The 12130-nt window shown below is 46.8% G+C and overlaps 1 protein-coding gene across 7 annotated transcripts in view; it reads left to right on the forward strand.

The window, feature by feature from the left end:
• The window catches only part of UBASH3B (ubiquitin associated and SH3 domain containing B), a 156269-nt gene that overhangs the window by 84926 nt on the left and 59213 nt on the right, over nt 1-12130 (forward strand). The window contains exon 1 of one of the 7 annotated variants that reach the window (XM_058446730.1): nt 7050-7069. The exons of 5 other annotated variants lie outside the window; for them this stretch is intronic. The gene's annotated coding sequence lies outside the window, so the exon portion shown is untranslated. Of the gene's footprint in view, nt 1-7049; nt 7070-10822; nt 10843-12130 lie in introns of those variants that run through there. One more of the 7 variants, XM_058446731.1, reaches the window with a different exon arrangement.

A 12130-nucleotide genomic window follows, 5' to 3' on the forward strand; every position in this document is an offset into this window, starting at 1 on the left:
TGGCGAGGCAGAGGTGTGATTTGATCAGGGTGGCTGCATCAGACAGGCATTCAGTACCTTCCCCGCCAGAGCTGGTGCTGCTCAAGAGCTGAGCCAAGTCAGGGCCTCGCACAGCCCAGCTGTGAGGGAGACCCAGGCACCAGTGAGATGTCCCTTTTGAATCCAGCCCATGCACCTGGGCCCCTTTACAGCGGTTCTCACTTCACCAGCACCTCCCCTTCCCACGCAGGCTTCCTGTTTTGAAACCACCAATAGATGGAAAATGTGAGTACCGCTGCTTGAATGGCTCAGGCTGTGTGTGTCTGGGTGTGTGAGGTTCTGTGTGAGTTTGTGCTGTGTGAGCCTGTGTGCGCACATAAATGTGTATGTGCAAATGTGAATTTGAGTGTGATAGTGTAGGTGTGACTATATGAGCATGTGTTTGTGCATGTGGGTGAGCGTGTGACTGTGAGTGGTTGAGTACATGGACACGTGTTGTGTAGATTTGAGCATGTGTATCTGTGTGTGGCTGTGTGAGTGCCTATATAAGTATATGATCATGCACGTGTAACTGTGTGTGTTGCATGAGCATGTGTGCCTACCTATGAGCTCGTGTTGTGACTTCGATCATGTGATCATGTCTGTAAGAGTGCCTGTGTGGGTGTGTGACTATGTGTGACTGTGTGTGAGGGTGTTTGTGTGCATGTGTTGTATAAGAGTGACCGTGTGTGACAATGTGAGTGTATGATCAAATGTGTGTCACTGTGTGTTGTGGGTGTGATCACATGTGTAACTGTGTGTGTGACCTGATGTGAATGTTTTGTATGTGATCGTGTGTGATTGTGTCAGTGTGTATTGTGAGTGATCACATGTGTGCTGTATGAGTGATCACGTGTGTGACTGTGTGATCGTGTGTGATTATATATGTGTGTGACCAGGGGAGAATGTGTGTTGAGTGTGATCATATGTGTGACTCTGTGTGCGTGTGTGTGTGTGTGTGTGCACGCGTGCACGTGAGTGTGCTGCACAGCCCGGGGAAGGGCAGCTGAGGCAGAAGACTTTCCTTGCAGGGGACCAGCCTGGTCTGGGGTCTGGGGAGAAGGTGTTGAGGAGCGGTGGTCCTCCCAGGGAACCTGTCTGCCTGAGTGGCAAGAGCGAGGAGCAGGGTAACACTGGCATCTGCAAGCACGTCCTGGAAGCTGCCTGAGGCCTTCCATCCACACTGACTCACCTCTCAGCTTGTATCTTTTTTTTCCCTCAAGCTTTAAAACAAATAATTTCTTACCACTCCAAAAATGCCTTCCTGAGAAACTGGATCACATAACAAACAGATCAGACTGTCAGCCTTCCTAGCTGGATGGGCAGGCAACACGTCTAGTCCATTTTCCTATTCGCAGTACCTAGCACAGTTCCTGATAGCTGGCAGGGGTCAGTGCATTCACTCAGCAAGTATTTACGGGGTGCTTACCATGTGGCAACACAGATCCTAACAAAGTCTCTGATCTCAGGGAGTGTACAGCGCTGGGGGGCATGATCACAGTCCCATGAATACATAGGTACATGTGACAGGTGCTGGAAATCTTGGATGAAGGAATGGATTCCATTTCCAGCTCTTTCCATAGCTTTGTAGAAGAGACTCTGGCTTTTTCTGGCTATTGGAAGAGGCAAGGCCATAATCAATATGCCTTTCTTCCTTTACAAAGATATTGTTGACCCACAGGCTTTGAAAACAAAAATTTTCCCCTAGTGAGAAAATATAAATGGATAAGCTTCATCTCCCCTGTCATGCCCTCTCTCACTCCTGTGACCACCTTGTGGCTTCTTGGGTCCCTTCCCCTGTTGCACCAGCTGCTCCATCATTCTTGTCTGGGTAGCAAAATTCCACTTATCTATCAAGGCCCAGCTCAAATCCTGTCCCTTCTGGGGCAGAGTTCATCTCCCACTAGGTGACCCACCTGCATGCTTTCAATGACTGGGGGAGCACGTATATCACAGCATTACGATTATTTGCTCTGTGTTTGTTTTCTGTCTCAGCTGAGCTCCTTGAGGCCAGATACTTTGTTTTGTCTGTCACTGAAGTTCCCAGAGCCTGGCACGGGACCTCGTCCTTCTTAGATGTTCAACATGTGTAGGATGGATAAACGGATGGGTGGGCGGGCAGACGGGTGGTTAGATGAAGGCTCCGTGCCCGCCCTTATGTCATGAAAGATATACACTACAAAGATGACAGCCTAGCACTGAGCTAAGGCCCAGGGACCATGCAAAGATCGTGTTTCAACAGTGGCTGGCATTGAGTAGGGCAGCTTTTACATTTTTATAAATAACCTGAAAAAGGAAGTTCAGACTGAAACTCACACGTCTATGGGTGACACAGAGCTTTTTCGGTAGGGAGGTTCCATGCCAAAAGGGTAGAGGAGGGGAGGATCCCCTAACATATGAGTGGGCGGACAAGTGGAAGGTTGCTTCACCGTGAACAAATTCAAGCCACTGTATTGACGTGGAAGTTATCTGAAGTATAAGATGGTGCCTCTTGACAAGAAAGAGTCACTTCATTCAATCAATAAATTAAACACCTACTATGTGCTGGGCTTGGTGCTCAGGCCTTTACCTCCTACCCTTAAAGATCTCAGAGTCTAATGGAGAAGAATGCTTCTAATGTAGTGGGAAAAATAGACATAGAAGGAAATAATTAGAGATGACTGGAAGGGCTAATAGAAGAATGGTAGAGAGTGCTATGAGACTTCCAAAGAGAGCTGCTGTGCCATCTGTGGTGGGGAAGTCCGGAGGATTTATTCATTCTGCACTTACTTCATGAATATTTCAGGGCATTTGTCATGTGCTCAGTTTTGAAGGCACCAAGTTAAACAGATATGGAGTCTTATCTCCAAAGAGCTTACAGTCCATTGGGAGTGATGGATAGGTAAAGTGTGGGAGGGGCCGTGAGGGGGGATTTGTGATTCAGAAAGGATTTCACTGAATGGTGAAATCTTGACCTAAAGTCATCCTTTAAATTCATTAGGCAGAAAAGGGGGAATGTGGACAATCCCAGCAGAAAAAGCAAAGTGAGCAAAGGTTCAACAGAGAGAACACCAGGGTGTGTTTTGGAAACTGCCGAGGCTCCTGGCTGAAGCAGAGGCTGTGGGGTGGGGGTGGCCACAGGAGAGGCAGCTGGGCTGACAGGGGCCGGCACAGGCATGGCCAAGGATATGGGGAGCCTCTGCAGGATTTTCAGCGGGACAGTGATGTGATCTAGATTAGTAGTTAAGAAATATTATTCTAGTCTTGGTGGAGGGTGGACTATAAATTGGAGAATGAAAGGGAAAGTGAAACCAGCAGCCAACAGGACCCCTAAAACCGTCTTAGCAAGAGCTTATGCGCTGAGAACAGAATGAATTAATAGACCCAGAACCAGTGGAGTGGAATTGTCCTGATGACACCAGCCAAGGAGTTTGGGGAAATGTCATTCTCTCACTGTGCATGTAAGGCACCCTGTGGGGACAGTGCTGAGCTTAGGACCTAGAGGCAGCATCAGATAGGAGGGGAGAAAAATACACCAGAGTCCTGGGGAGTCTGGGCTGGGCCATGGCTCTGTGTCCTTAGAGAGTTATCAGACTTGTCTGAGCCCCCGTTGGGACTGCTGTGAGAAAGAAGCGGGATAACATATTATAAACAATAACATCTGCAGCTGGAGTGATGTTGGGTGGTTTGGGTTCCTGTACATTTGGAGACAGAGTCAAAGCTGGGGAACGTCTTTAAGCTTCTGAAAGCTTTCTTTATAGAGACGCAATGAAAATATTAGAGCTGTTCTATCTGGAAAGTACAAAGGGAGGATGCCAAAGTTTAAGGAAGCTTCATAGCACAGGCATGGAGAGGAACTCTAGTCAAACTGCCTGTGTTCAAATCCTGCCTCTGTGACCTAAGATCCATCTATTCCCTTGAGTAAGCTATTTAGCCTTTCAAAGCCTCTGTTTCCTCATTTGTGTAACAGGGATAGTAATGAGCTGACTGTTGTGAGGGTTAAATGATACGGTGCAGGTAAAGAGCGTAGTACATACACCACGTGACACATGATAAGCTCGTAAGTAGCAGCAGCTATGAAATCATTAACTGGGACAAAGGTCTGCACACTCGGTCCCCCGGTCCTGCAAAAGGAGAGCAAGAATACCTCCCTGGTGTTGGAAGAAACACATTGTGGCAAATAAGAAAAGGTGGAGCGACTTCACGTAGTGGTTTAAAACTGACGAAATCCATCATTCCAAAAAAATCGGTGTGGACAACTTCAGACAGTCATTCTGCCTTTCAGCTGTAGGTGGGAGTTGAGTAGCAGCTGCCGCCTTTCTTTCATTGTTTTAACTTTTTGGAAATTATCAACATTCACAAAAGCAGAGAGGATGGTGGAATGACCCCCCCATGTATCTTCATCCAGATTCAGTCACGATCAACATACCTCCAATCTGGTTTCATCCCAGCTGCCCCTATAGACAGGCACGCACCATCCCAGCTCCCTGTGCACTCGGAGAATTCTCTTCCTCACTTGCTTTTCCCTCAGTGGAAATGGAAAACAGCCTGTTGTTAAATGTCATTTAATCTCAGTTTAGCTTTCTTTACATTGGGATAAATAATTTACGTTTATGCAATTTATTATCACCGAGCATTTCTTGACATTTTCATCTTCTCCTTGATTCTTTGAATACTTCCATTTCCTCCCTGCCTACAGAAGATTGTGAACCCAGAACAAGGCACAAGAGCTCTGTGAGTGCCCATCCAAGGGTCGCAGTGACAGGAGGCTAAATGCAAGGCCTGCTTCCCACCCAACTCTAAGCGCCTACCAACCTCAAACTGTGCCACAGTCCCTGGGTCTCTTGCGCACGCTTGTGCTTAATACTGATTTGCCACTTAACAAGTCCCTTGGATGTCAGCAAAAGAGTGAGTACACGGAAGGAAAGAGAGCCCTCGTTTTTTCTTTTTCTTTTTTTTTTTAATAAATTTTTATTTTTTAAAGAACACATCACCTCTGCCAGAACCCTCAACTTTGGCTACGCCTACATGGAGAATGTTTTCATGGCTAAGACAGTCCACGACAGCTGTATGTTCTCCTGGACCTGGAGAGGTCCCAGCACACTGTGTGCCCCATACTACACATAGCAGTATGTGCATCATCACCGTGAGAGGAAGAGCCTTCTGCTGACACATCGAAAGTACTCAGATTGGATCCCTTGTGGCTTTGGCTGTCATCAGAAGCCCGCCCCTGAGATACAGCTGAATCATGTACTGCGTGTCTTTAGTTGGTGTCTAATTTGTGGGGCTGGCAGCCTGGAATGTAGTTATTGCAAATGATACTAATCTCTGAGCTGCATTCCAGAGCGAAACTGCTTCTATGGATGCTATAATTAGCACAGACTTATTATGCATTTACTATATGCAAAGCACTTCATGTATTGGCAACACTTGCCTAAAGCCTAGAAAATAATCACAATTGTTTGCATTTGCATTGTGCTTTGCATCTTACATCTGAAATATTAACAAAGAAGGCTTATTGGGTGCCAACTGTGCACCAGGCATTGAGTCTGTAAAAACCTCCAAACAACCCTCTCTGTATTGTTCCATTCTCTATTGTCAGAAGCTGAGGGTTAGCTCTATTTAGTGAATTGCCCAAGGGCCTCACAACTAGTGAACAATGGAACAAAATTCAAATCCAGGACTGTGCATCAGTCCATGGGTCTGACCACTGCACCACACTGTCTTCTAACAGAGTAATCGCTATTTGAGAGGTAATCATTCTTTATTTTATTTTAAGACAGAGTCTCGCTCTGTCCCCCAAGCTGGAATGCAGTAGTGCTTTCTCAGCTCACTGCAACCTCCGCCTTCTGGGCTCAAGCTATTCTCGTGCCTCAGCTTCCCAAGTAGTTGGGATTACAGGCACGTGTCACCACATCTGGCTAATTTTTATATTTTTAGTAGAGATGGGTTTTTGCCATCTTGGCTAGGCTGGTCTCTAACTCCTGGCCTCAAGTGATATGCTGGCTTCGGCCTCCCAAAGTGCTGGGATTACAGGTGTGAGCCACTGCTCCTGGCCAAGGTTATCATTCTTAAACCACTTTTATAGATGAGACACCAATGCCCAAAGAGATTTTCTTCAAATCCTGCTGATAAATAGCAGAGCCAAGGCTCAAAGTCAGATCCTGTGACCCCATATTCAGTGTTTCTGAGTGCAACACCTGTTCCTCAGGCCGATGCTGCCCGGGCTAGGGGAACAGCTCATCACCACTGGCGTCCTCCCACTGTTGAGATAGGGCTGAGTTGCAGGGCCCACACCTTTCTTCTTTACTTCTGGCATATTGCTCAGGCTGGTTTGGAGGGACAAGTCTAAAGAACACATCGGCTGGGTGGAACTGGGAGGGACACACTCACAGTTACAATGTACCCTCAGTTACCCCCACAGAATGTTGTTGTGATTTTGACCCAAACCCCCAAAGCTACAACAACTTCAACTTAGCTTACTGGCACACTAGCATTATGTGTGTTAAGGGCAAGTGGCTAATTATTTTACTCTCCATGAGGTAAGGAACCAAATTCCATCCATCCTAAAGAGAAAGGGAAAAAGAATTCTTTCCAAAGGATCCTCATGAAATGAATCTGGAGAAGCTAAGACTCCAGATACTGCCGCCTCGCACCTGATGGTGGTTAATAGCCATTTTGCATCTCCAGAGTCCATTTTTCACAATGCATTGAAGGCTAACCTAGTAAGCTCAGAGTGACAATCCTGATTGCTTGCGTTTTAAGATCCTAGTCCAAGCTCTACTTCTGTCATGATAGGGAAGCTGGGGACAAGTCACTTGAACATAGAGCCCCCTCCTTCTCCACCAGGAAGACGCAAATGCTCGCCCCTCTTGTCAATCTCTTAGGAAGGCTGGAGAAACAGGCAGTCGTGTGAACATGCCTTGAGATCCTTGACGGAAGGATACAGAAACTCATTTTATTATCATTATCCCTGAGAAAGGTGCATTGAACACTGACAGTGGGATCATTGAGATAGAGTTCAGCGAACATCAGCATTTCGGTGCCTGACAAGAGGGACGTGCACCTGCAGGTAGGCGGAAAGAACCGTACCACGCACCTGGATTTTGGGCCATGCTGTTTACAGCGCTTCCCGGCCTCTCATGTTTTGGGAAAGTGCATAATTTATTGCAGTGCTTTGGCCAACCACAAAGAGCTTTTTAAGTTACACCTGGCAGCATTTATCTTATCATAATGGAAAAATTAGATATTATAGATATGATTTTACTCTGTGGATGAGACAGTCGGGTCCTTAAAATGTGAAATTCCAATTCTCTTGCACTGAGGAGTGCGTTCCCAGAAGCCTCCTGAATGCTTCTTGGGAGAATGCGGTCCACGCCCTAGGAGCTAAAGAAGGAGTGAGGTGTGTCACACTCTTTCTCTGCCCTCCCAACTCTGTTGTCATCTGTCCACTGGAGGCTCATTCCAGTCTGAAATTGGATGTGGCTTGTCAGGGAGATGCTGGCAGCCTGGCCAGCAGCTGGCTTCAGGGCCACCAACAGAGCCCACCTCCTGGCTCCAGCCTACCCTATAATTAGGTGTTTTAATTGGGTGCTCTGTTTATACTCGGCCAGAACTGTTGTGCTGGCTGAGGCCTCACACAGGCAATGCTGCCTGGCTGCAACCTGTTCTCCCCTGGGAAGATGGTGTTTATTGTGAAGGGAATGGAGTCTGGAGCCGCACACCCAGGCCTTCTGCAGTGGACTGGGAGCCTGGCTGATTTTCCTAGAGAATCCTGGCTGACCATAGTGCTCCACTATTCATTAGAATGCTGATTTTAGGAAACTGCTCCACATCACATCCGTCATTGTATCTCATGTTAGCTCCATCAGCCTTCTCCAGTGAGAAAAACCTCTAGATGAGTCATGGAGGTTTGATCTAGGGTGAGACCAATTGCTACAACCCAAAGGAGTCAGATCACCAAAGAAGAGCCACGAGTAACTAAAACTCTATGTCCTTTTGGCTGGGCTGGAATTATATAAACCTAACGTATAAAAAAGGGAAAATTAATTATTATAACTTAATAAACACAAGGTATTTGAAATTTTTATACTAAAACAGGGTTTTCATTGAAGGAATAGTATAGTCCACCTGTATAAAGCTAAACTGTCTTTTCAAATCAAATTTTCTTCCTGTCTTGCCTTTCTGTCCCTATCAATCTGGCCCCATCTAACCCCAGCCCTTCAGGGTCAACCATCCGTCCCCATCCCTCCCCATCCCTTGGTACCCCTAAGATGCCAAGCACTGCCTAAGCACACTCTCTTTGGGTGTCGTCTAGTGCTATTGAGGAGATAAGACACGTAAAACAATCAGAGAAAAAGTCCACATGGGAGAACATGTTATAATGTGCAAGGCCAGGTGGGCATTAAGAATGACAGGGTTATAGGGGGCGCGAGTTAGAGACAGTGAACTCAAGGGACCAGGTGCAATTTGCAGAGATAGAAGAAGGAAAGGCATGGGTGGGACCTGGGTCACACTTGTAACAGGAATAAGGCTGCTTGCCTCAGGAAGCTCCTGCAAAATGAAGTAGCAGCTTCCCAAGCAAACAGGGCACGATGCAGCAGCAAATACGAGAAGGAGTTTGGTCTTGATCTTCCAGGCAGTAGGGATCCATTTTCGTCTTTGCAGCATTGGCACATGATCCTAGTGGTATTTTAGCAGAATTATTTTCTTGGAGGTATGCATGATGGATTGAAGTATGATCCCAAGGCAGGGAGAGCAGTTGAAAGAGGCAGCAAAAATATTCTCAAGGATTATGACAGTGGGACTCGAAAGCGACTTGAGGGCAAGGTCAGTAACACAGACATCTAACTCTTGATAGTCTCCAGAGTGTGTTCCGTTATATTTTCATGTGATTCATACAAACAACCAACCCCTGAGGATAGTATTATTACTCTCATTTTACCGACTGAAGAGACTGAGACTCAAAGGGGCTGATGGGCCTCACCTGCCCTTCTGTTAGGAACCCGTGCTGGAACCTGGGTCTTTTCTTTCCCAATCCTCTGTTCCTCCCAGTACATTCAGCTGCCTCTTCTCTTATTGTTGTTTTTCATATTCCTGGTAGCACTCAGCCTAGGAAAATACAAATGAATTCTCAAAAAACATCTTGAAGTATGAACACTAGAAAAAAAAAAAAAAAAAAAAAAAAAACCCGAGTTTCTGTCCAGGCGCTGTGGCTCACGCCTGTAACCGCAGCATTTTGGGAGGCCGAGGCGGGCAGATCCCCTAAGGTCAGGAGTTGAAGACCAGTCTGGCACCTGGCCAACATGGTGAAACCCCGTCTCTACTAAAAATACAAAAATCAGATGGGTGTGGTTACGTGTGCCTGTACTCCCAGCTACTCGGGAGGCTGAGGCAGGAGAATGGCTTGAACCCAGGAGGCAGAGGTTGCAGCGAGCCGAGATTGTGCCACTGCACTCCAGCCTGGGCAATGGAGTGAGACTCTGTCTCAACAAAAGAAAAGAAAAATCCCTGAGTTTCTTTTTTCCTTTTTCTTTTTTTTTTTTTTTTGGTGATGGAGTTTCACTATTGTCGCCCAGGCTGGAGTTCAATGGCGAACCCAGCTCACTGCAACATCTTCCTTCCCGGTTCAAGCGATTCTCCTGCCTCAGCCTCCCGAGTAGCTGGGATTACAGGCATGCACCACCACACCGGCTAATTTTGTATTTTTAGTAGAGACGGGATTTCTCCATGTTGGTCAGGCTGGTCTCGAACTCCTGACCTCAGATGATCTGCCTGCCTCGGCCTCCCAAAGTGCTGGGATTACAGGCGTGAGCCACCGCACCCGGCCAACCCTCAGTTTCTTAAAAGAAACCTGCTGCATAATTTTGAAGGATTAACATGCCTTCACCAGGGAATACTACAGTATTCCCTGCCCTATCTAAACTGCCTATCCATGAATTCAATAAATGCATTCAACAAATCAAGTGCCTTCCCTGTGAAACTCCTAGTGCAGCAATGTCCAGCCGAATGTTCTGTGATGATGGGAAGGTTTCATATCTGCACTGTCTGACATGGTAGCCACTAGCACCTGAAACATGGCCAGTGTGATGTGGAACTGAATGTTCAGTTTTATTCAGCATATGGCTAGTGGTTAGCATTTTGGCCGCTGCACGTCTAATGGAATGGTTTTACAGTCAATAGTGAGGAGAACTCCAAAGGTTATCCTCAATTGCTAACAAAGACAAATTACAGGGGAAATGAGCCTTTTCTTAGGAGAAAGGGAGCCTGCCTTTCTGGCTTATCAATGCCACTCCAGAAGTGAAGACGGATGTTTCGGGCTTCTCTGTCTTCTGCTCAAGGAAACTGTCTTTCTGATGAGCTAAAATTGGTACCTCATTTTCCTGAAGAATCATTCTTTTGGGGTCTTTACTAGTGAACACAGAATAGTAATTGGAGGATCCCAACCTGTGTTGCATCTGGGAGGACATCTGGATGGTCAATCCGTGCATGAGTGGCTTGGAGAGTGAGTGTCTGGTATCTTCTAGCTGGGATGAACAGCATTAGGCTTGAGGCTGCCACCTGGAAGGTGCTAGAGTTTGAAATGGCTGCTTTATGTTGCATTGGGTATTGTGAGTGTGATTCCTGCTTTGGTATCTGGCCTTGGTTCCCACTGAGGATTCTCCATGCACCCCTTACTCCCTGAAGGCTGCTCTTCATCATCAGCCCACACCTCAGCCACTCATTGTGATCTAAGGTTAAGGAAACCGCCCAACTTCCTCCCTCTGGCGGACAGAAAAAGAAGAGAATCCACAGCACACAGAAACTCATAGGCTATCGGAGCTGGAAGGGGCCCTTGATATCCATGTAAGCCCCTTTTCATTTTTCATGACCCCTGGAAGGTTAGAGGACTTGCCCAAGGTCATACCGCTAGTGACAGAGCAGGACTAGACCCCTGGCTGTACCACCAGCTCGGTCCTCCTAGAGCTGCACCACAGTCAGTCAAAAGGGGTGGAAAGAAGGCTCACGCTGGAGTGGTGGAATGGGCAAGTGACAAGGACTTACAAATGTAATATCTGCACCAAGTCACTATGACCTTAAAGAAGCCATTGTTTTGTCTAAGCCTTGGTTCCCTCCACCATGCAACGGAGAAGTCAGACTACATGGTTCTCCCTTTTCATGGTTCAACGCTGAATAATCTCTGTGTGGGTTTCAATGACGCCCCAGAGCTCTTAAGCATATTTAGTGAAAGCTAATACCCACTGTCATTCTCACATTGCACGTCACCAGGAGTTCAGTTTAATACATGAGCACAAAGACGTGCAGCTCCACTCCCATCTCTCAGAGTCTCGGTTTCCCACCTCACCCATGCAGAAGGCTCCGGTAACCCACATAGCAGTTGGCCTTTTGGCTTATAGCCTTCTGTGGAAAAGACTTGAACATTTTCTTCTATTTTATGGGAAGCGAGGATCAGGTTATTGCTTTGGCAAGCAGAGGGAACAACTGGGGCCGGACGGTGTGGCCACATGGAGTGCTGGTCTGACACCAAGGAGCTTTGCCTGGCCAGGTTCAAAAAAGCCTCCACCATGAATGAAAATGGCTCTGCAGGGAAAAGGCGTGCTCTCTGCCCCTGTGTTGTACCAAAGTGGCTCTCAGCCCTGAGCTGCTTATCTCTTCCTCCCACTCCGTGAGGGAGGCCGTATCAGTAAGGAGGAAGCAAGGCAGGGAGAATTGACTCATTTAGGATCCTCCTCTGAACTGGGGACAGATGTCAAATTAGGCTTTGTCAACTCAGGCCCGAGGTCCTATAATTTTAAGATTGGGTATCTATTTAGATAAAAAAGAAAACGTATGGCTAAAGATAACCCTGGTATAAACATAGGTAATTAATTATAATCTGCTTTTTTTCCCATACTCACTGATTAATTTGATTGTCTGTTTCCTGGGGCTTAGAGCTAATTACAGGAGTCTTTTGTACCTAAACATTGCAGTGTTCCTCTCCTCGTTACCACGGAAGGCACTGAACACAAGAGTTCCTGGGCAATTCATGAGCTGGTTATGGAAGAGGGTCGATTAATTAGGACGGAAGGAATCCATCCCGATTTAGGCATAAGCACTAACACGTGTTGGCCTAACAGGACTCAAGGCTGACTGT

The sequence above is a fragment of the Hylobates moloch genome, unplaced genomic scaffold (genome assembly GCF_009828535.3).
Source record: "Hylobates moloch isolate HMO894 unplaced genomic scaffold, HMol_V3 SCAFFOLD_11, whole genome shotgun sequence".
In the NCBI taxonomy this organism is placed as follows: Eukaryota; Metazoa; Chordata; class Mammalia; order Primates; family Hylobatidae; genus Hylobates; species Hylobates moloch.